The sequence below is a fragment of the Gorilla gorilla genome, chromosome 5 (assembly GCF_029281585.2).
Source record: "Gorilla gorilla gorilla isolate KB3781 chromosome 5, NHGRI_mGorGor1-v2.1_pri, whole genome shotgun sequence".
Taxonomy (NCBI): domain Eukaryota; kingdom Metazoa; phylum Chordata; class Mammalia; order Primates; family Hominidae; genus Gorilla; species Gorilla gorilla.
In genome coordinates, this window is record NC_073229.2 from 42697194 (window position 1) to 42720830 (window position 23637).

At 42.2% G+C, this 23637-nt stretch overlaps 1 protein-coding gene and 1 pseudogene across 4 annotated transcripts in view; both read right to left on the reverse strand.

The window, feature by feature from the left end:
- RIPOR2 (RHO family interacting cell polarization regulator 2) overlaps nt 1-23637 on the reverse strand; it is a 231943-nt gene that overhangs the window by 203018 nt on the left and 5288 nt on the right. The gene's annotated exons all lie outside the window — the stretch shown is intronic.
- Nucleotides 9714-11255, reverse strand: LOC101152389 (argininosuccinate synthase-like; annotated as a pseudogene).

Consider the following 23637-nt stretch of genomic DNA (forward strand, 5'->3'; position numbering starts at 1 on the left):
TGTTCCTTGAGGAGTCAGTAAGTCAAGCATCTGCAACTCCCCTGTGCACAGTGTAGGGCAGGGGGAATGAATGAGGCTATAGTGGGGTGTGGACTGTGGTATACTGGGAGGGCAGCACCTACTCTGCCTGAAGGGGGAGCACCTGCTTTGCCTGAAGGGGCGGCCCCTTGAGCATCAGGGGACGGTAGGGAGGTGAGCCCACCTTCATCAGCTCTGCCAGTTTTACAAATAGACACTGAACACCTGAATTTTTTTTCATGCAAAATCTTTATGTTTTAAATGCTGACAACCAAACTTAAAGGAAATGTAAATCATATTTGTGGGCCAAACAAAACATCTGTGGGCTGATATACTACAAGTTTGTGACCTGGGCCTATAGGGGTTCTCTGCACTGGCTCTTTTGTATAATTAATATCAAATTTTCAAATCAGAAAGTGAGTGTTGAAATGGTGCTTGGAGTTCCTGTAGTTCAGTCTCCCACTCCATGTAAAAAAGTCCTTTCTACAACAGGCACACTGAATTTAAGGAAGCTAATAATTCAAGCCAGACACTTGCAGTTTCTTCGTTGCCTTTTTATTTTAAAAGATTATGGAGTGAGGAGTTAGGTAAAGAGATGGAGGTAGAGGGAAGTTTTGGGAAGCAGGCCAAAAATTTAGGACTGGAAGGGGCTTCAATGTTGATTTTGGATTTTTGGATGATTCTCTCTTACGGTTACCCCTAGTATTTTTCAACCCTAATTTATCAAAATGCATCAGCAAGGTTGGGGCTTAGGTTTTCCAGAATTCCCAGAGGGAAACAGAATTTTAGACCTGGAGCAGACCTTAGAATTAATGTTGTCAAATTTTCTTATTTTACAGATGAGGGAACTGAAATCCGTGAGCTTTAAACCGCTTGCTTAAAGACACGGCTGACCTTTGTGGCTGAATCCTAATGTAGTTAATTTTCCTTTCAACGGGTCAACTTGCAACTGGTAAGTAGGATCCAAACAAAACTACAATCACCTTGAAATATCCTGTAGCCTTTTCTACCTCACATCTCAATAGCTCTCACTTTTTGAGAGACACAAAGATTTCTTTTTAAAGAAGCAGCTGGTATTTATTTGACTTCATGAGCTACCTTATTGGAATAATGAGATAACTAATAGAAGCTATTTCGAAATAGAGCCAACTACAGATTGCACATGATTCTGGAAACAGGGTTGGCATGAACCACAGATAATCCCCACAAGTCATTTCACTAGTTCCCATTGTCCTAATAAAAGCCTTTGGAGGGGTGCTAATAAGTGTCAAATTAAACAATGTGTGTTTCGTTTCCTCTATTTGCCCTCTGAAAGAGATGCTGGCAAAATGGCAGATACAGCAGTAGTGGGAAGGACAAGGAGGAGAAATGAAGGCACCAAAGAGCTCCAAAATTTAGACAGTCCATCCCTAAATGATCGAAAGTTGTGTGTAACATGGCACAAATTATTATGAGTTGAAATTTTTTGGTCACTAGGGACAAGGACAAAACAGAGCCCACGAGTGTGTGAGAAGGGCCCGAGGGATCATTCAGTTTGTTTGCATTGTTGGGTTTTGTTTTTCTCTTGGTATGGCACCTACACACAAATTTGACGAGCCAAAATATGAATAAGAACACAGGCAGTCACACGGACCTTTTATTAAATGCAGAGACAGTTATGTGTCACATGAAACATCAACAAAAGCCCAGTTCTGGTAACCAGCAAGATTTTTTTGCCGCATTTATACTTGGTCCTCTTTAATTATACAGAGTTGCCCCCAGAGTACTGAAATGATAGACTAGAACACGATGACTTCAGCAGGGGATCAGAGCTTTAGAGCTTCATCATTTATGTGAGCCAAGTGCGAAATTTCAGCCTGTCTCTCCTCTAAATGCAGTTAGGAGTCTTCGAAACCTTTTGTGTGAATCCAGGAGGGAAAATTGTCTGGCAAAGTCTGATAAGCATCATGTCAAGAGCACATTTGTACTCTGGTAAGAAGCCCAGGCCAATTGCTGCTGGGTTGTCATGGCAACAGAAATACACACCATTTACACATCAGCTTCTGAAATGAGCACAAAATAACAAAACCTTTTCGACAGGATGGGAGGTGAAGGGAAGAGCGGCATCATCTGTGCAGCCTGGTGAAACGGTGTTTACGACAGTCTACATGGCTCTACTGGGTATGCTGTCTCCTTGGATTGTGTCATATTTTTAACCCAGTGGGAAATTCATACGATCCTCTTGACTCTGTATAAACTGTGGGACAATTCAGTCACTTTTACCAAATCCTCATTTCCTTTTCAAACCCTGTTTACTAACTGATGCCAAATAGTATTATAGTAATTGGGAAATAAAGCAAGTCCCTCTCCTGCTTATTCCTTCCAAAGTACATTTCTTTACCTTTTCATGGAGGTTTTGTAGGATACTTACATATTGTAGAGGGAGGTGGAGAGGATACTCATATATTGTAGAGGGAGGTGGAGAAGGAGGAGGAGGTCTTTCATGGACCTACAGAAAATGAAGTTAATCATGGTTGGAAAGCCTCCCCTTAAAAATGCAGGTTTTTTTTTTTTTTAAGAAGGAGTCTTACTCTGTCACCTAGGCTGGAGTGCAATGGCATGATCTCGGCTCACTGCAACCTCCACCTCCTGGGTTCAAGCCATTCTCCTGCCTCAGCTTCTGGAGTAGCTGGGACTACAGGCATGCGCCATCATGCCTAGCTAATTTTTTTGTATTTTTAGTAGACACGGGGTTTCACTATGTTGGCCAGGCTGGTCTCGAACTCCTGACCTTAGGTGATTCCCCCGCCTCGGACTCCCAAAGTGCTGGGATTAAGGCATAAGCCACCACTCCCAGTCCTAAAAATGCAGTTCTAAAAATGAATAAAAAATAACAATTCATTCCAGTAGTTCCTGAGGCCCAGGGCATCAACAATAGATCAGAACTATATGGAATAAACCCACAATGTTGAAAAATTTAGGCTGAATGGAAGCTGGATCCCTGAAGCTAATCTCAGCGATTTAAAGTAGAGAATAAGGATGGAATGCATCCCCTCCATTAGTCTTGAAGTGAAACCGCAGGAACTCTATTCATGAGAAGTAAAATTAGCTGTATGTTCAGTTTTCATGACATTTGTTACTGCACTTAAGCATTCCACAGCATGACTTAATTGCTGCTGAAACACCTAAGAGGAAAGAGAAGGAAGGAAAATGAAATGTTTGATCTTTGAATGACAAAATAGTCACGAATCTGGGAACATTAAGTAACTAGAGATGGAGTTAGCGTCACAAGCAACACACGACAAAAGTCTTGTGTCTGACGATAATAAAGTTCCCTTAACTGATTCATCACTTCTTCCCTTGCTATAATTATGAACATTCTTCAAAAAAGTTCTGACATTAAAATTTCAAACTCTTGTTACTTCTGCTTTTCTATCTCATAATTAGAAAAATTTATTAATTCCAATTTTAGTTCTGGGTTTCTAAAAATTTCCAGGAATAAAACCTAGGGAGAAAGATCCTCTCATTGTATATATCTTCTAGGGGATTCACGTTCTGGGTGCTTCACTTAGACATGGTAAGTTGACAACATAGGGAAACAAAAGATCTAAAGAAAGTAGCCAGTCTCTCCCAGAGATTGCAAACCAGCATGCAGCCAGCTGGCAGACACTTTGTGGGGAGGTAGGGACTGGAACAGTGTTAAAAGAAGTGGCACTGGCATGGTGGCTCATGCCTGTAATCCCAGCACTTTGGGAGGCTGAGACGGGTGGATCACCTGAGGTCAGGAGTTCAAGACCAGCCTGGCCAACATGGTGAAACCCCATCTCTACTAAAAATACAAAAATTAGCCAGGTAATCCCTGTTACTTGGGAGGCTGAGGCACGAAAATCACTTGAACCCAGGAGGCAAAGGTTGCACTGAACTGAGATTGCGCCACTGCACTCCAGCCTGGGTGACAGACTCTGTCTCAAAAGAAAAATGGCATAAATGCCATTTAGGCAGAGCAAAAGCTCGGTTGTTTGCCACAGTCCTCCCCCATTCTTTACTGTCTTACATCTAGATTGCCTGCTTTTTTCTGTTGCCTGCTTACAGGTTTTGAGTTCGCAGTTTATGCACACATTTGCTGATGCTCCCCAGATTTTCTTACTTTTGGTATGTATTCAAATCAACCCATTTCTTTAAGACTTAATTCAGGTGTCCCCTCTTCCACAAAGTCCTTCCGGCCCTCTGGTCTCACCTGGCCACGCCTATCACCCCTATTCAGTGCCCTTCAGTTTTAGTTCTTACTTGTTCTCTAATTTGTTCAGGAGTAACCAAGTGGTAAACGCCCAGAGGGCCAGGTTGTGATTCACTGTTCTTGTGTTTTGACCCAGGACAGTGGTAGCTGCGGTGTGGGAGCTCAGGTTAGCTCACAACAGTTTTTCGACAGATGGGAATGCAGGAATCAGCAAAGTGAGGGAGTGTGGACCCTGGCACAGCCCAGTGGGCTTGCATTGGTTTCAAAAGGAAAATGAAAAGTTCTGTAAAGTCTTTAGGACACCTATGACAGAAATATTCTCTTGGAAGTTCAACATTGATATTTTGGTTCTTAGTAGAATAGTTAAAACACGTTTCTGCTTAACATCTCTAAGTACTGAGGGATGACAACAGGTAGGATGAACATAGAAATACAAGTAATTTCGTAATATCACCTAGGAAAGCCATAGCATTGAGCTTAAGTATTTGGTGACTGTATCAGTTTCCTGTGACTGCTCTTACCTCCTTGCTTATTTCAAAGTCTGAAGGGTTTCATGTTGGGTTTAGAAAAGCTGTAGAGCGGCGCCACCTGATGGTTACTACCCAGAGTGCCTGAACTGACCTTGCAATTTCAAACGTAGTATCTTGGCTAGCTCAGAAGACTTCTTCCTAATGCTTTACATGAAAAGAGCAAACTGATATACGTTCCTCTTGGAAAATCAGAAACATAAAGAAAATGTTTTAAATTTTGACAGAAGCAAACCCACTCATATACAGAATAATCTACCACCAAAAAAGAGTTTGTATATGATATTCATTGAATGCTATTAGATTTCAAATAGGTAATAAATAAGATTTTATTATCCAGTTTTTCTTTCTCCATTTTTTAAAAGCAGATGTTTTTTCTATATAGAACGCTCCTTAACCAATTGTTTGATTATACCCCTCACCCCTTCCAACAAACACAATGTATTTATTTATTAAAAAAATTTATCACTTGCCCTGTAGAATTTTCCACATTTTGGTTTGCGCGAATTGCTTCCACCAATATGTCTAACTTGTTTCTATTCCTTACATTTCCTATAAACTAGTAGTAAGATCTCGATTAGATTTTATTAAATCCCAGTTCTATTTTTGGCAAGATAATAGGTGATACTCTATGATGCTATATTAATCAAATCCTGAAGCACGTGCCTAGCTGTCCTACTTATCATGATATTAAGATTGATTTGTGGGTACAGGTAATGTCGGTTGGAATACTCTATTATAAAGTTCCCCAATAACTTTTCATTGAGGGTTTGGATATCTATTGATGATCATTGTCTCCATCCATTGTTTCATGAGGACTGCAAAATAGTGATGGTATAAGTTTTATTGTTACTCATATACCTATTAGCTGGGATTTTCTCATCATCTATTTAGTTAGCTTGAAATACAATTCAAACAGAAAAGAAAGAACAAATATGTGATCAATCTCTTTAAAATATATATTTAGAATAACAAATTAGTGTCCGGCAACCTTCAAAGGTGAGCAGTGATGTTTTGTGTTTCATTAGGAATTCATAGATTTTTATATTTGATGTATTTTAATCTATTGCAAGCATTATTCTTGTTGATGCCCAGATGGTCCCACATTTGACAAATGCATATGTTTTTAACATAAATCCTCTAATATGTGGCATAGTTGTTAAGAAAGCAGGCATACTGTAATGTTCTCAGGAGAAATTATTACCACTCTCAAGGAAGGCGATTTAGCAATATGTATTAGGAGCCTTAAAAAATGTATGCCCTTTGATTTATACTCTAGGATCAAACATAAAGCAGTCTTTTCTATGAAAATAATCAGGAACATAGCTAATAATTGTATAAAGATATTAATTCTAGTGAAAAGTTACAAAGAGAGGTCGGCGGGGCACGGTGGCTCACACCTGTAATCCCAGCACTCTGGGAGGCTGAGGCGGGTGGATCACGAGGTCAGGAGATCGAGACCATCCTGGCTAACACAGTAAAAAAAAAACACCCCTCTCTACTAAAAATACAAAAAGTTAGCCTGGCGTGGTGGCACGTGCCTGTAGTCCTGGCTACTCAGGAGGCTGAGGCAGGAGAATCACTTGGACCCAGGAGGCGGAGGTTGTAGTAAGCCAAGATCGTGCCACTGCATTCCAGCCTGGGCAACAGGGCAAGACTCTGTCTCAAAAAAAAAAAAAAAAGAAAGAAAGAAAGAAAGAAAAAGAAAAAAGAAAAAGATGTCAATAAGTATGATAATATACTGTAGCTACCATATTAAAAATCCAGTTTTTTGAAGAATTCTTGTTATCATGGGGATTTTTTATATTACATTAATTGAAAGAAGACTACCAAAACTGAATACATGGTGTGATCCCAGCTATTATATATAATACGTATATAAACAAAAGACTAGGAAGTCATACTTCAAAATATTAATAGTTATATCTGGATAGTGGGATTACAGGATATTTTTATGTCTCATTTGTATAGTTCTTTACTTTAAAAATTATTTCCAGTATTATGTATCACAATATGTCTTATTAAAAATGAGCTAGTATTAAAGGTTTTTCTGGACAATGTTAATTTGCCATTGTTGGAATAATAAACCAAGTAAGTCATTTATAATAAACAAGTAAAATGTCTCCTTATGTGTTAGTGAAAATTGTGCAAGAAAAAAAAGAACACTTTTCCCTCAGCCAAATGATCCTTCTGATTTAGTTAGAGAATGAAAACAGAACTAAGCAGGATTTGAAATAAAACATGCAGGAGCCTTCCTGAGATAAGTTATATTTTTCCTTCTAGAATCTGCTCATTGCAATTAATTAGGCTTCTCCAAGAGTACATTTTCCCTGTGCTATCCAATAAGTCAATGTGATATTCATCTTGATTCTTACTGTGAATGAGAGCATCAACATAGATTAAGATGGATGTATCTGCCATTTGTAATGAGATTCCACAAGGTATCTCCACCCACCAGTTCCTTTCTGATACTGGCAATTTCTGATTTTTGATATCCTAATGTCTAGTTGTCACTTCCAAAAGTCTGACAACCTCTAGTCCAAACCATTTATTAATCCTTAATCTCTGCCTTCCCCTCTTATTACCAAACAGGTATTCAATGTCCAAAATTAGATAGCCCCAATGAGATAAAAGAAAATAAAATTCACAAATAATATTGTCAAAACAACTTTTAACATGCTATTATAAGTCCTATTTCCTGGAAGCTCTTTGGGGACAAGTTTCATGTCTAGTTTAATTTTTTTCTTTTCTTTTCTTTTTTTTCTTTTTTTAGATGGAGTCTCTCTCTGTTGCCCAGGCTAGAGTGCAGTGGCGTGATCTTGGCCCACGGCAACCTCCGCCTTCTGGGTTCAAATGATTCTCCTGCCTCAGCCTCCCAAGTAGCTGGGATTACAGGTGCCCACTACAATGCCTGGCTAATTTTTTTGTATTTTTAGTAGAGATGGGGTTTCACTGTTTTGGCCAGGCTGGTCTCGAACTCCTGACCTCAGGTGATCCACCCACCTCGGCCTCCCAGAGTGCTGGGATTACAGGTGTGAGCCACTGCGTCCAGCTAGTTTAATCTTTGTTTCCTTTGCATATAGGACAGTGCTCATTTCGTGAGTATTGATTGATGATAGAAGTGAGATGAGGAGGAGGCAGAAGAAAGGGAGAAGGAATGCATTTCTGGACAGGGTGACTATATGAAAAAAGGTATGAGCTTTGAGTGCTAGAGGCAGTGAGGAGACCAGCTCTGTCTAAGAAGGATGATGCAAGGGGATTATAGAAATTAAGGCTGTGGCACCCAAATGCCCATCGATCAACGAGTGGATAAAGAAATTGTGGTATACATACACGATGGAATACTACTCAGCTATAAAAAGGAATGACTTAATGGCATTCACAGTGACCTGGGTGAGATTGGAGACTATTACTCTAAGTGAAGTAACTCAGGAATGGAAAACCAAACATTGTATGTTTTCACTCATAAGTGGGAGCTAAGCTATGAGGATGCAAAGGCATAAGAAAGACACAAAGAACTTTGGGGATTCAGAGGGAAAGGGTGGGAAGGGGGTGAGGGATAAAAGACTACAAATTGGGCTCAGTGTATACTCCTCGATTGATAGGTCAAAATCTCACAAATCACCACTAAAGAACTTACTTATGTAACTAAATCCCACCTGTTCCCAGAAAACCTATAGAATTAAAAAGATCTTTTAAAAAAAGGAAATTAAATTTGTGGCAAATGTGACAAGACTGTGGAGGGTCCCAACATTTAGCTGAGGAGTTTGTCTATAGTCTGAGTCAGTGAGAGATCAGATTGAAATCCACCCTATTACATGAAACATTCCTAAATTCCTTAATGCTTCAGATCAAGTAATTGGTTTATAAGAGAAACTTGGTGCCAAGGGAAAGATAAACATTAAACTAAAAAAAAAATGGTCTGTAATTATGTAGAAATGAACCCATCACTTTGATGGGATTAGATACATTTGTTTTTAGGTATAATTTACATGGAGTAAAATTAGCCCTTTTTAGTGCATAGTTCTACCAGTTTTAACAAATGTATACAGTAGTGTAACCACCACCACAATCAAGATACAGAAGAGTTACATCATATGAAAAAAGTTTCCTCATGCCTCTGTAGTCAACCTCTCTAACCAGCCCTTGGCAACCAATGATTCGCTTTCTGTCCTAATAGTTTTGTCTTTTCCAGACTGTCTTATGAGTGGTATCATACAGTATGTAGGCTTTTGAGTCTGGCTTCTTTCACTTAGGATAATGCATTTGAGAATAATCCATGTGGTTGCATGCATCAGTTCATTCATTTTTATTGCTGAGTCATATCTCATTGTATGGATATACCTACAGTTTGCTTAATCATTAATTCATAAGTAAAGGATAAATATTTCTTTTTAACATAACACATATAACTAATGTGGTACCTTCCATTTTTTTTTTTTTTTAGACAGGGTCTTGTTCTGTCACCCAGGCTGGAGTGGGGTGTGTTCATGGCTTACTGCAGCCTCAAACTCCTGGGCTCAAACTATCCTCCCACCTCAGCCTCCTGAGTAGTTAGACTACAGGTGTGTGCCACCACACCCAGCTAATTTTTTGATTGTTTTGTAGAGACAGACTCCCACTATGTTGTCCAGGCTGGTCTTGAACTCATGGGCTCAAGAAGTCCTCTCCCCATCATCTCCCAAAGTTTTGGGATTACAAACATGGTGGTGCAACCATGGCTAGCCCAAAATAATATTTATAAGGTTTAGGGATTTATTTACTAATTGTCAAAGACAGGTGAAGACAGGAAAAAGAGAAAATGCAAATCGAGTATGCATTAATTTCATAAATGTGAATGTCACTGCCCAGTAGACTCGTTTTCAGAGCAGTCAATTTTTTTTTTTTACTAGTGTATCTTTTAATTGTCATTTTATAGCTACCCACCACAGCTACCCCCCACCCTTCCCTTCAGTGACGACGTTTGCAGGCTTCAGGGGACCAGGGAACAAAGCTGGGGCCTGGTAGCCCCACTACGCTGCCAGCCGGGAAGAACAAGTCACAATTACAAATTATCACAACAATTAGCGCCTGTACTTGGGGGATCTGCAAATTGAGGAGGCCCCAGCTCCTCATTGTGCAGGGGTCTATTTGGCAGTGACCTTGCTCTGGAGACGATGATATTCCTATTCCTTCAGCCTGAGGGAATTGATGTTGATGAACCCGGTGGCATCAATTGGCTCATAATCACCCTGCACGTTCATGCTCACCGGCTCCTCGTTGTAGGGAGAGAGTGGGCACTCCCAGCCAAGGATGTACACCTGGCCCTTGAGGACGGACACCTGCGCTTTCCCTCCCACTTGCACCTAGGACTTGGCGATGCAGTGGCGGACAAATTCACACTCAGGGCTATGCCAGAAAGCGGTGTACACCAGCTCAGCAAATTTCAAGCCCAGGCCTTGTTTGATTTTGCACACCTCCCAGTCCATGGTGAAGGCCTCGATGTCTAAATGAGTGTGGTACAGGATGGTGCCTGCTGGGGTCTCATAGATACCCCGGGACTTCATTCCAGTGAAGCGGTTCTCCACGATGTCAGTACAGCCCACACCGTGTTTGTCCGCGACTTCGTTCAGGTACATGAAGGAGGTCGGGTGGGTGGAGCCATCCTTGACGTTGGTCACCTTCACGGGGACCCCTTTTTTTAACTCGATCTCGAGGATGTCAGGGGTGTTGGGGGCTTTGACCTGTTCCTAGGTCTTCGTGTAGAGACCTGGAGGCACTTAGTTCTTGGGGTTCTCCAGGATTCCAGCCTCGTAGCTGATGTGCATGAGGTTCTCGTCCATGTTCCACGGGTTCTTGGGAGTGACCGGGATAGGAATCCCGTGCTGCTTTGCGTATTCCAGCAGGTCATTACGGCCCTTGAACCGGTTGTAGAACTTGGGCATCCTCCAGGGAGCAGTGCCCTTTATCTGGGGGACCAGCGAGTACCAGGTGAGCTCAAACCGGACCTGATCATTCCCCTTACCCGTGGCGCCGCGGGACACCCCCTCCTGCTGGGCGATTTCCACTTGTTTGCTGGCAATGCAGGGCCTGGCGAGAAAGGTGCCCAGGAGGTAGCGGTCCTCATACAGTGTGCTGGACTGGATGGCCGGCCAGATGAACTCTTCCACAAACTCCCTGATGACATCCTCAATGCACACCTTTTTGGCCCCAAGTTTCAGTGCCTTCTTCCTGGCTTCCTCGAAGTCTTCCTTCTGGCCAGTGTTGGCCAGGTAGGCAATGACATCATAGCCTTGTTCCTTCACCCACACGAGGATGCAGGAGGTGTCCAGGCTGCCACCATAGGCCAGAACTCTCATGGAGCCTTTGCTGGACATAGTGTCTGGGATTGGAGGCGCGAGTTCCCAGTGTCTGGAATCTGTCTTCAGGGTGCAGTGAACCACTCGGGCTCAGGCAGCAGTGGCAGGCGACAGAACAAGAGCAGTCAGATTTTTTAACCATTGTTAAAGGTTTCCAGTTCTGTGCCCTTCTGGAAGCAGTGTGGCCCCAGACTGACAACTGACCCTCAAAGAGGAAGGAAAGCCCTCACCTTGCTCCCCGACAATACTGCAGTGGTGTTTCTCCTAACTTGTAACTGATGCTTCCCTACTCTGTCCTTGGAGCTGGTGAGTATCGGACTTAGCTGAAGCTGGTAATCATTTCTAGATTTTGTCAATGCTTTGCCTTCAGTTTCCTCTTTATGCCTGTTTTAATCCATTAATATCTTTCTCACCATGGGTTTTCTTTGATGACTAGGAAAGCTATTTTCTCTGTTTCTAGTTATTTATTGAAAATTGAAGTTGCCATCCTTTCAGCTCCACAACATTCTCTGAAGCCAAATTTGTGACTTCAGGTTGGATGTCGATGGGTGAGTAATCAGACGTGGGGCCATGCCCAGTTTAACTTCAAATATTCACACTAAATGAAGGGAAGAAGAGTCAAGAAAAAAAGAGAGGACAGAGTTTGATATGTAGCGGTCTCTTTATTCATTTAATGGTAACAGGAAGCCCTCTCTGCCTCACGCCTGCTCCCGCCCACAGGTCCTGGTGTACATGTGGGTGGTGGGAGTTCTAAAAATTTGATCTAAGATATAGTCAAGGGGGGAAAAAGGTAATTTAGAAGCTTCTATTTATTTAGCTTTAGGATTCTTCCACACAAATTCCAATAAGTGCCTGTGGTGTTACGGTTTCTGCTATTTGGAGATAGTACTTTGGATTTCTATAGAAACTCTCTGTTGAATAACAGTGCTCTGGAAGCCCAGAGCTAGGGGAATGCTGGGTGCGTGACGAGGCTTTTTTAGGGTTAGAAGTGTAAAAGCAATAGCACCTTTAAAAAAAAAAATGACAGCGACAGATAAAGAAGTTTACCCTCATCCCCTCCCAGCACTATTTGTGCCTTAAAAAGAGAAAACAAAAGTTCTTTTTAATTTAAAGTGAATTTCTAAGGAGAAAAAAATTTAATTGTTTTTAGAATATAACTGATTAAAACGAAAACTGAATGTTGAACTTGAGAAAACCATACAAATTAAAGAAAATGCACATAAAGTTTAAAAGAAAAATTTCCTGTGATATGATGACTATGCATATTCAACACGGCTTTGGAAAACATTGTTTTTTCACTTTAAGGAGCAATCTTTCCCTTCACTTAGTGCTCTAGTGAGCAATTGTTCAGGAAGAGTAAGAGGGTGGGTTTTCTTAGAGGTCAAGAATCAGAGCTGTAGGAGACTGAATTATGGGCTTGACTGGAAGACTGTGATACATTGATGAGCTTCTTCACGACTCCAAGGGATGATTTGTTTGTGCTTTGATACATGGTATTTCAAAACCAAATTGTACGTGTATTCACCAACAAAAGAAACTGAAGAAATTGCATGAGATTAAAAGTTACGAAGATTGTTGTTGTTTTTTTTTTTGTTTCTGAGTCACAAGCAAGTCATTTTTGAAAGCACTGTGCTCAGCAAGACAGGTTTATAAATGAATGCTACTCACAGGTGGAAACTATAGAATGAACAAAACCACTAAAAGCTACATAAAAGGTTTCTTATTTTTCTGTACTGTATGATTAATTAGAGCCATTGGGTGAAAAAGAGAGGAAAATTGCTTCTCTTTGTTGTATTTAGCTGTTAGGTAGTTTTTATTAGATATTTATATAGGTATACATTTTGTCACGTGTATAAATGAGAGCCAAGTTCATTATTTGAGGTCTCACTAATTGGGATTTATGATAAGTCACATAGAGATGGTTTTAAGTTTACCTCTGCTTAGCAAATGAAAAATAAAGGACTGCGAAGGGCGGATTGAAAAGATGAACCTTCTAAAGCATTTTGGAAGCTCAATATGCAAACAACCAAGACACTAATTAGAAATGCTTCCTGTTTATCCTTAAAGACAAGAAGCCTGAGAATTTCTAGAAGGCAATACTTTGTTACCCTGAGCAGCTGTACATTTTTCTTTTTCTGTATATTTTAAGAGAAAAGAGTTTTATGTGTACTTATAAAGAAATCATTTATATGAATTTCAGAATAAGAATCCTGCAATTTCTTTGAATTTATGACCATTCATTGTCAAATGGAGATTACGGTGGTCTAAAATTCAAGACCATGACAACTTTAAAGAAGGTAAACAGAGGAAAATCTTGGGACATATGGCAGGAATGCCTCTGAATGGAAGTTGGCAGGAGCTAAGAGGCTGAGGCCTGGGGGAAATAAATAATAACTCAAGTGCTCTCCAGTGGAGAGGAGGCTGAGAAGAGGCCACTCTGTCATGCTCCACAGGCCCTAGACCACTCCCGGGCTGCTCAGGTGTGAGTCTGTGCTGATTTGCTGACATCACCTCACAAGCCTCACAAGTCCTGACACAGCAAGGCCAAAAGAAACCACTCAGGCAAACGGCACATTCTGGGATCTACAAGTCTCCTATAAGTAGCTGTTCCAATTTCCAAATATTAAAACAAAAAAGCAAGCTCATTAAGAACTTGCTGATGCATTCTATTTTTAAAATAATAATAAAAAATAATTTAGGTGATACTGCATAGCTCACAAAATATTTCCACGTGCATTATCTTACTTAATGCAAACGACAATCGCGTAGGGGTGGATTCCATTCACCTAACTTTGCTTACAAGACGGCCCAAGCATCGAGAAGCGAAGAAAAGCACTTAGCACACAGGACTGCAGAGCCACCCAGCCCTCTGCGGGTTCCCAGGGGGAGGCGCTCGAGGGTGAAGTACAAACCCATCCCCAGGCTGTGAAAGAAAAGTCTAAGAGCTGGCCTCTGTGGGAGGGTCAGGGCCCAAGGTCTAAACATAGACATGCTGTGCAGCGGTTTCTGTTTCTTTCACGCACGGCGCAGAAGGAAAAGCGTTTGGGGTTCAGCTCTGCCAGGAAATAAATACATAACCGGCCTCGTGGTGGCCATGCTGCAGGTGGCACACTCCGAGCAGGCCCCTTGGGGGATGACAGGGGCATCTTCTGCTAAGCATGGGAACAGCCTTGGGCGCCCCCAGTGCTGGGGAGAAAGAGGGCCCCCCTCCCCGGGTGTGAGTCACCAAATCCCTGAGCGACTTAGGTGCTCCTGCCCCACCCTCTTCTCCACCTCAGCCCAGCCTCTCAAACACCTTGATCCGCAAACGCCCCCAGGTTGGTAAACCGACTGAACAAGAGGGAAGAGGCAAGTTCCGTGGGTCAGGGCATCACCGAACAGGAATCCCCGGAGACACGCTCAGGAGCCAAGGAGGGCAGAGGTGCTCCAGTCGGGCCGCTGAGCCATCCTTCTTGGCTGGGCTCTGAGAAGAAAGGGGAGTGGGCACTATCCGCTGGAAGTAAGCTGGCTGCCTACGACCCCTAACAGCTCTAAGCCCGAGGGTTCTGCGTGTTCAGATTTCTTTCTGAGTGGCCCCTACAACCCTCGTCCTGCATAAAAAAGTATTCAGGGACTCAAGGTAGGCATTCTGTAGAGATTTGAATATTCGGTTAATTTTCCTTCACTGTATTCTCAGATACCTGGACATCCAGCACAGCGCAGGAAGATACAGTTTCCAGTAGATTTCCAAATATCTCGTTAGCTGCCCTCAGACATCGCCAGCCCTTGTTCTGCCTCTAGGAGACTCCCAGAGCTGTGTGCATTTCAACCGGGCCCATGTTTTGAGATTTGGGGATAGGTGGTAGGGTGCATTTTCTGAATACAGAGGGTGGCCACTGGAAGAACCATAAAATTAGGAGTTGATTGATTTGAGCTTGAGTCCTAGTTCCAGCAGTGAAAACCCGCTCTGGACTTGTACACATGTGTCTGAACGTTGGCTCTGTTCTGCCACACTGTGGCCTGTGACTTTTAATAAGTCCTTTAACTTCTCTGAGCCTCAGCCTCCTCACTTGCAAAATGGATACAATTACCAACCTCAAAGGGTTGGACTGAGGATTAAGTGAAATAATGCCCAATAGGGGAGCTGGCACAATGCCTGATACTAATACTACCCCAAATAAATGACAGATGTACTGTCTTACTCCTTTCTCTCTGAGCTTCAGTTTCCACATAAGAAAAAAATTGGGGGGCAGGGATAGTACAGATCCTTCTAGCTCCTCAGGGTAGTTGTGAGTCTCCAATGAGATAATGCATGTGAAATCACTTCCACCACTAAGAATGTGAAGTTTTAATCAATTTTATCAGGTTGACACATTAGGGCCCTTCATCTGGTCCACACTAGGGTGGGAAAGTATGGGGAATAGTGGATCTGATTTGATGTGGGATGAGGTAAGGAAAGGCCCTGAGAATGGAGCTCTGTCTGGGACTGAGAGAAGGCACCATTGATCAGTACAACTGGAGGCAGCAGAGTGCTGGGAGAGGGTGCCCTCAAAGAAATAACGAGGGCCGGGTATGGTGGCTCACGCCTGTAATCCTAGCAATTTGGGAGGCCGAGGCAGGTGGATCATGAATTCAAGAGATCGAGACCATCCTGGCCAACATGGTGAAACCCCGTCTCTACTAAAAACACAAAAAATTAGCCGGGCATGGTGGCGCGCATCTGTAGTCCCAAGTACTCGGGAGGCTGAGGCAAGAGAATGGCTTGAACTCGGGAGGTGGAGGTTGCAGTGAGCCGAGATCGCAACACTGCACTCCAGCCTGGCGACAGAGCAAGACTCCATCCCAGCTACTTGGGAGGCTAAGGCAGGAGAATGGCGTGAACCCGGGAGGCGGAGCTTGCTGCAGTGAGCCGAGATCGTACCGCTGCACTCCAACCTGGACGACAGAGCGAGACTCCGTCTCAAAAAAGAAAAAAAAAGAAGAAGAAGAAGTAATGAAAAAAGGGGTGGATAGGAAACCAGGAACAAACTCTGGCCTGGACACAAAGGAATGTTCATGTATTGACTGTACCGAGAGAGAGAGTGGTCTGACTGATGCCTCACAGATGAGCAGGAGCAAGACCAGGAAGCAAGTCCCATACCCTGAGCTGGGACCCTCCGTGCCCCACATCACTTCTCAGATGACACAGAAATAGAGACAGCACTGGGAGTGAGGTCGAAGGAAGAAAACTATGTAGCCTTACCCTGAAGATTATGCTTCTCATCTTAAAAAAACCAGATATCTTCATTTTTTAAACTGCTGTGGGGAAATAGAAGAAAAATGATTTTTTTGTCCTTTGAGGGAATTATAATGATGTCTGGGCTACTCAGTTAAAAGCTGAGTTAAAAACATGAAGTTAAACTATATGCTTTTCTTAAGAGATCAAGATATTCTTTCACTCTTTCCCTTCTGTGTGCAGGATGTTATTGTTTTAGATTGAAAACACAGACTTTTAACTCAAGGTAGGGAAAGAAAATGGAATGGGAGAACTAGACAGCCAGAAAGCTCTTCAAACCTAGTGGGACTCGTGGTTCCTCCATAACTTGGTCTTAGCATGACAGGACTGTTACAGCCTCCACTATAGTGTCTCTCCCCTCTCTCCCATCCTTGTTCTTCTGTATCCTCCTACCTCTGCTTGTCTGTGTCAGCCTGGCTCCAGGTCTTAAATGGGGGGAAAAGATCTCTGTTTTGTGTACAGGTTGTATAATCATATACAATGTCAAAGAAAAAAATGTAGGGTTGACAACTGGCCTAATACATTCTGAATCATAATCATTTACTGCTGATTGAATAAACTGTCCCTTCGTAGTTGCCACTGATGATATTCCCAGGGTACACGTGAGGTGGAGTGGGATTCAGAGGGTTCAGAGTCCCTCGTTTGCTCAGAGCTTCCCCTGAGAGAGGACCAGAGCTATGGATAGAATTGGGGTGCCGTGCCCCAGAACTCGGGGGTTGTCCCCTCTGATGATCATGTTTACTCATGCTTTTTGGTGATTAGAGATCTTACCACTTGCAAATAACTATATTTTATAAGAATACATCTAATAATGGGATACTACTCAGCAATGAAGAGGAACAAATGTGCATGCAACATCATGGATCATGTTAAGTGAAAGAAGCAAGACTCAAAAGGCTACATACTGTATGATTCTGTTTATGAGATATTCTGGCTTTTTTTTAAAAGGCATAGGGTCTTGCTGTTTTTCGTTGTTGTTGTTTGTTTGTTTTCTTTGAGACGGAGTTTGGCTCTTGTTGCCCAGGCTGGAGTGCAATGGCGTGCTCTCAGTTCACTGCAACCTCTGCCTCTTGTGTTCAAGTGATTCTCATGCCTCAGCCTCGCAAGTAGCTGGGATTACAGGCATATACCACCATGCCCGGCTAATTTTGTATTTTTAGTAGAGGCAGGGTTTCTCTGTGTTTTCAGACTGGTCTCGAACTCCTGACCTCAGGTGATCCATCCACCTCTGCCTCCCAAAGTGCTGGGATTACAGATGTGAGCCACTGCACCCAGCGCCGGGGTCTTGCAATTGCACTTGCCCAGGCTGGAGTGTAGTGGCTATTCAAAAGCACGATCCCACTACTGACCAGTACAGGAGTTTTTACCTGCTCTGTTTTTGACCTGGGCCGGTTCACCTCTCCTTAGGCAACCTGGTGGTCCCTCGCTCCCAGGAGGTCACCATATTGATGTTAAACTTAGTGCACACACCCGGTCAGCAGAGCACACTATACCCCAGAACTCCTGGGCTCAAGCCATCCTCCCGAGTAGCTGGGACTACAGGCCTGTGCCACTGTAACTGGCTTATGAGATATTCTGGAAAAGCCAAAATGATAAAGACAGAAAACAGATCACTGGTTGACAAGAGCTGGGGAAAGGGATTGACTCCAAAGGGGCATGAAGGAATGTCTGGGGTGATGGAACTCTTCTATATCTTCATTGTTGTGGTGGTTACACGACTATAGGTGTTTGTCAAGACTCATAGGACTGCTCACTAAAAAGTATGCTGTGCTCTATGTAATTACACCTCAATAAACATGACTAAAAATTTTTTTAAACTATGAACAAAGATTGACTGATATATATACATACATATATATGAGTGTTTAGAATAAAGTATACAGATGTCTGCAATTTATTTTTAAAGCATTAAAAATAAGATTTATCAAAGGATTGATAGATAGGTATATGGTTAGGTATGTGATGTAGGTGGTAGTTATATATATATATAAATATAAATAAAATATCCATAGAATATATATATATTCTATGGATATCCATAGAATATATATAATATCCATAGAATATATATATTATATATAATACAAAAAGGTTATATATATATGTAGTATATTCACTGTATAATTATTTCAACTTTTCTATATGTGAAACGTATTAATAATAAAATGTTGGAAAACATTTGAAAATACATCTAATGCATTTTCTTCACCACCTATGCCATTTAGAGGGTTGCTTGTAGACCCATACACTTGCTTTCATACTCTCTGATGAGTTCAAGAATACTCTCCCTCTCCCCTTCAAACCATCCTAATAGGAGTAAAGTTTCCCTTGGTCCAGAGGGGAAGAGCTCTTGGGGTTCTTTGCCGACTCACTTACATGAATTTACTGTCCTCCCTTTGATGCAGTATCAGCAAGCGAATCCTTTATGGTGTGTTTTTTTTTTTCACTTGCTTGAAAATTGAAGGATTGGATTAATTTCACTCAATTTGTAACAAACCTCAGGGAACAAGCTTTGGACAGCAGCAATTCAAAGTGTTAGCAAGTATCTCAGACTCCGTTTTTCTTGGTATTGCCTGGTTCTTTCTGCAGGCTCAGGCTTTGTGTGCCTCTTTCCATCCCACCCTGTAATGGAGATGAGAACTAAGCCACCTGCTCCCAAGCACAAGAACCTCTCTGGTGCCTCAGAAACCAGGCACCCCTGGAGCCAACCCTTGATGGGATTGGAAATGGTCTTCTTTCCAAATCGCCCTCTGTTTGGTGGAGGATGAAAAGATCTCCCCTTCAAAGAGTATGTGAGGCATAGTTTTTTGATAATAGATATGCATACCTTCTCCCAATTACCCTGACCTTTAAAATAGCCCAGTTTCCAGCTGGAAACAGAAAGAGCAGCACAGCATGGCTGGAGAGTCACAGACATCAGGCCTCCATAAGTAAGTACGTGGATGGTTCAATTCCCAACCAATACAATCCGCTTTACAATTATAATCATGTTTTAATATTTAAGTGGTTCAGATTAGATACACTTAAAGTGTCCCAAACTCTACAAGCTTTCATTTGGATTTGGGTATATGGATCCTGTTTGAAGAAATGTATTGCTATTTATTGACATAAAAAGGTACCCAAGTTATGTTGTGAAATGAAACAGTAAGTTGTAGAACATGGTATTATTCTGATCCCACTTAAAAATATATTTAGCTCAGCACTTTGGGAGGCCAAGATGGGAAAATTGCTTGAGCCCACAAGTTCAAGACCAGCCTGGGCAACAGAGCAAGATTCTGTCTCTACAAAAAATTAAAAATTAGCTGGGCATGGTGGCACGTTCCTGTGGTCCCAGCTACTTGGGAGGCTGAGGTGGGAAGATGGCTTGATCCCAGGGGTTCGAGGCTGCAGTGAGGCTCCAGTGAGCTGCGATGGCGCCACATGCCTGGGTGACACAATGAGGCCTCATCTCAAAAAAAAAAAAAAAAAAAGTTTTATGGTTTTAACTCTTATTTTTAACATTTAAAAATGGATATTTAACTTAATGGGCTATAATCTATTAACATCATTGTTTATTTGATGCTCACAGTGTCCCAGTTTTGCCAGTAGAAGCCCCTCCAAGGCAGCTCCCCAGTCCTTTTGACAGATTCCCTTAATTTTTTGAGCACTTCTTTATTTTCTGGCACAAGGTGTTTCAGCCTCATCTTGTAATTTAACTGCTGCAGCCCTGGTATCAGCATTTTTCCAAGAAGCCCTCATTCCATTTGGTGTGAGTGATATTTAAAAACCAACATCTGGGTACTAAGTTGCTCATTGCTATTGGGTATTACTGCTTCTAGATCCTTTTAGTGGATAGAGCTAGGAAATATCTGTGTCTGTCTGTCTGTCTAGATTATTCTAATTCCAGGGCAACGAATAGGATTCTTTTTTGTCTTCACTCATTTTATATTTGTATCTGCCTTCTCCCACAATGAGAACTCCCAACACATCCTACAGGCTCCCAACACATCCTGTAGGTACTTGTTTGCTTAGTTCTACAATACACAACATACTTTTAGAATTGTTATAACTGTGGTCTACAAAAAACAAATCTGCTAAACAGAGTTTAAGATTATTTTTATTATTTTATTCTCTTTTTTTTGGTTTTTTGACTGAGGATATTTAGCCAAAGTATTGTGTTCAAATGTTACTTGGATTAATTCTTTTCTTTTTCTTCCATGTAGTTGTGCTATTCATTTGAAATACAGTTCATTGGTTTCTGTTTGCATTCAATTTGCATTTTTTCTCATACTTGTTTATTTAATTTTATTTTTGAATGTATAGAGAATTGGTAACGTTTTAAAACAAACTATACAAAAAGGTTTTATATATATATATTTAGTATATTTTACAAAAGAAATGGGAGTGCTACGCTGTACGGGGTGAGGGCTGGGAATTCTAGATGACTTTCTCTCTCTTGTGTGTTTCTGTATTGTTTGATTTTTATACAACATGTGCATATTAGCTTTGTATTAGATGAAAACAAAATCAAGACATATTTTTCAGTGCTACTGCCCAAGTTTACAGTTTTGACAATTGTTGGGGGGGGGGTGGGTAGGGTAGGAGGGGGTAAGGGGTGTGTATATAATTAACATGTTCTTACGCAGTGAAACAATTTCTTGGATCTTGCTATTTCAGAGGAAAAACTGGTACTCACATAGTGGGTTGAATCTAGGCTAACATATTTCAAGATGCTTTGCATTCCCTAAGATCCTCCTTACCCCCAACTTGACACACTAGCTTAATGCTTCTGAGAAAATTTGCTATTCTGGTAATTTTCTGTTACCAACCAGAGACCAAGTTATCATTCTAGTGATTAACTTTTGGGCTCTTTAGATCCTTCATCAAACAAACAACCTGAGAATTACAGACTTCAGAATCCATCGAGGCTCTGAGTTCTCTAATCCCTCTGCTGGTTTCATTTTCTTTTTTATGTTTGTTAGCTGTATTTGTATTTGCTGCTTCTTCCTCTCCTTTCCTTTTCCCTCCACACCCTCTCTTTTGTCCATCCTCAGCTGGAGACAGCTAAAATATCTGTCCAGATCATGTACATACAAAGAGAGCACTTTCTCAACCAACGGACCTCCCTGAATTATTCAAAGTACCTTCCATTCTCCAGTTTCCCATCATTTTTCTTCCTTGACAGTATAAACTGGAATTGGACATTTGGCAATTGTACCCATGGATTTAATCATTCAGGCAGGAAGGAGGAGGGTAAGCCTTCTACAGAAGCAAGTATTCTTCTGAATGATGAGAAAATAGGTAACAACATGTTTGAAGGTATATAAATAATTTTTATGCCAGTATAAACACTAGGGTCCCTAAAACAAAATGCAGTAGCATTCTCTGTAATTGGCAGAGCTGTTGGTAAACAAGATTCAGAACTGGGGAGAAACCCAGGCTTTGTGGGGCCCAGCCGCCTGTTGTCTGGGATGAGGCTGTTAATGGATAAATTTAGCAGGTGTCTAGACTGAAACCCAGGAAAATATGTGACCTATGAATTATACAGAATGTTCTAAAAGGTTTCTTTCTTTTTTATACTTGGGGTAACCCCCTCACTGACCTCCTCCCAAATCTTTAAGCTTGTAGCTTAAAGGAAACAGAAACCAAGAGAGGAATTTTCCTGGTATATCCTTCTCCACTTCAGAGCAGAGAAGCCCAGCCTGAAGCCTAAAATCGCAGCACAAGGGATTTGTCAGTCAGTAGCAATTCTGTTGGTCAGAACAGCAGCAAGAGACCAAATCAGCAGGTTGGAAAAGGCAGCAACACGGTTTCTGCTGTGGTCTGGGACACTTGGGTGTTTGTATCCACGCTGAAAAGCTAAATCTGCAACCATAGTGCCTCCCCATACTGGTACAAAATCCCAGAGTGGAGGAGACCAGGGGAGAAACATGAGTGTTGCCAAGGCCTGACCCTTGCCAGATAACAGGTAAGCCAGGACAGAAAGCTGATAGGAAGCTGGGCTGCTCTGTAAATTGACGCTGGATCTCTCTGCAAGCAGGGGCCATCTGCAGAGTGGGTAGCCTTGTGCAGATGGAGGACTGTGGGAGAGGTGCCCACATATCCTTCCTATCCCGGGCCCCTCTGTCTCCCTGAGATCTTGCCTTCAGGTTCTCATCTGAAGACAGTGGTATTTAGAAGAAAATCTAAGACTGTTTCTATGAATCAGAGTGCCTTCCAGAGCTGCACGTGCAGTGAGGAATAGCCAGCTGGGTTCTTACCTCCTTGTGTAGAATTGTCAACCCAGGATGGTGGCAGACAGGAGAGCCCTCCTTCGAAGTCCCATAGCCCCAACCACAGTCCAGGGCATGGTCTGTGGGATTCAGACTGCTGCCTGACCAGGTCCCCTTGCCCAGTCACAATTAAGAATGCCATCACACTGAGTCAGGAGAATGGCCGGCGAAGCAGAACAAGACAATTAAGTCACATTGACACTGGGAGGAAGTCGCCAGTGGTATCTCTGAGACAGCAGATTCCCTAATCTCAAGTGCATATCAGCTTTGTCACTGTTGTCTTTTCAGTGGGACAGAGAAAACTCATTTCCATTCCTTTGATTGGAGTCCACAAAAAGTGCTAACCAGCGGCTGCCTCCATCAAAGCTCTACCTAACAGAGTTCAACTGTTTTTGTTTTGTTTTGTTTTGTTTTTTGAGACAGCATTTGCGCTGTCACCTAGGCTGGAGTGCAGTGGCATGATCATAGCTCAGTGTAACCTCCAGTTCCTAAGTTCAATCAATCCTCCTGCCTCAGCCTCCTGAGTAGCTGGGTTTACAGGCACACACCACCATGCCCACTAACTTAAAAAAAAAATGTTTATAGAGACAGGATCTTGCTATGTTGCCAGGCTGGTCTCTAATTCCTGGCCTCGAGTGATCCTCCCACCTCAGCCTCCCAAAGCATTGGAATTACAGGTGTAAGCCACCACACTAGGCTAGAGTTCAACTTTTTAAAGAGGTGAAACAAGTTCCCAGTGGGCTCTGTCATCTGGTTGCATTTACTTGTACTGAAAACAGCCTGGAGATCCTCTGTGGGAGGCAAACACTCCATTTTCCCAGAAGAACAGGAGTCACACCCCTAGGGGCCAAGATCAGTTTTTCCCTAGTGTGTCTGTGTTGCCTCCTGTGTGGTGTGGTGTAAGCCAGCTGAATGTGAGGGTGGGGTGCCTGGCTGAGGAAGATGGGGATGCCTTCTCCAGTATGACATGTCTCCCATTATTTTGGGAAAAAATGTGGAGGTGGCAATGGTAAGCCCTTCATACTGCCTCAAA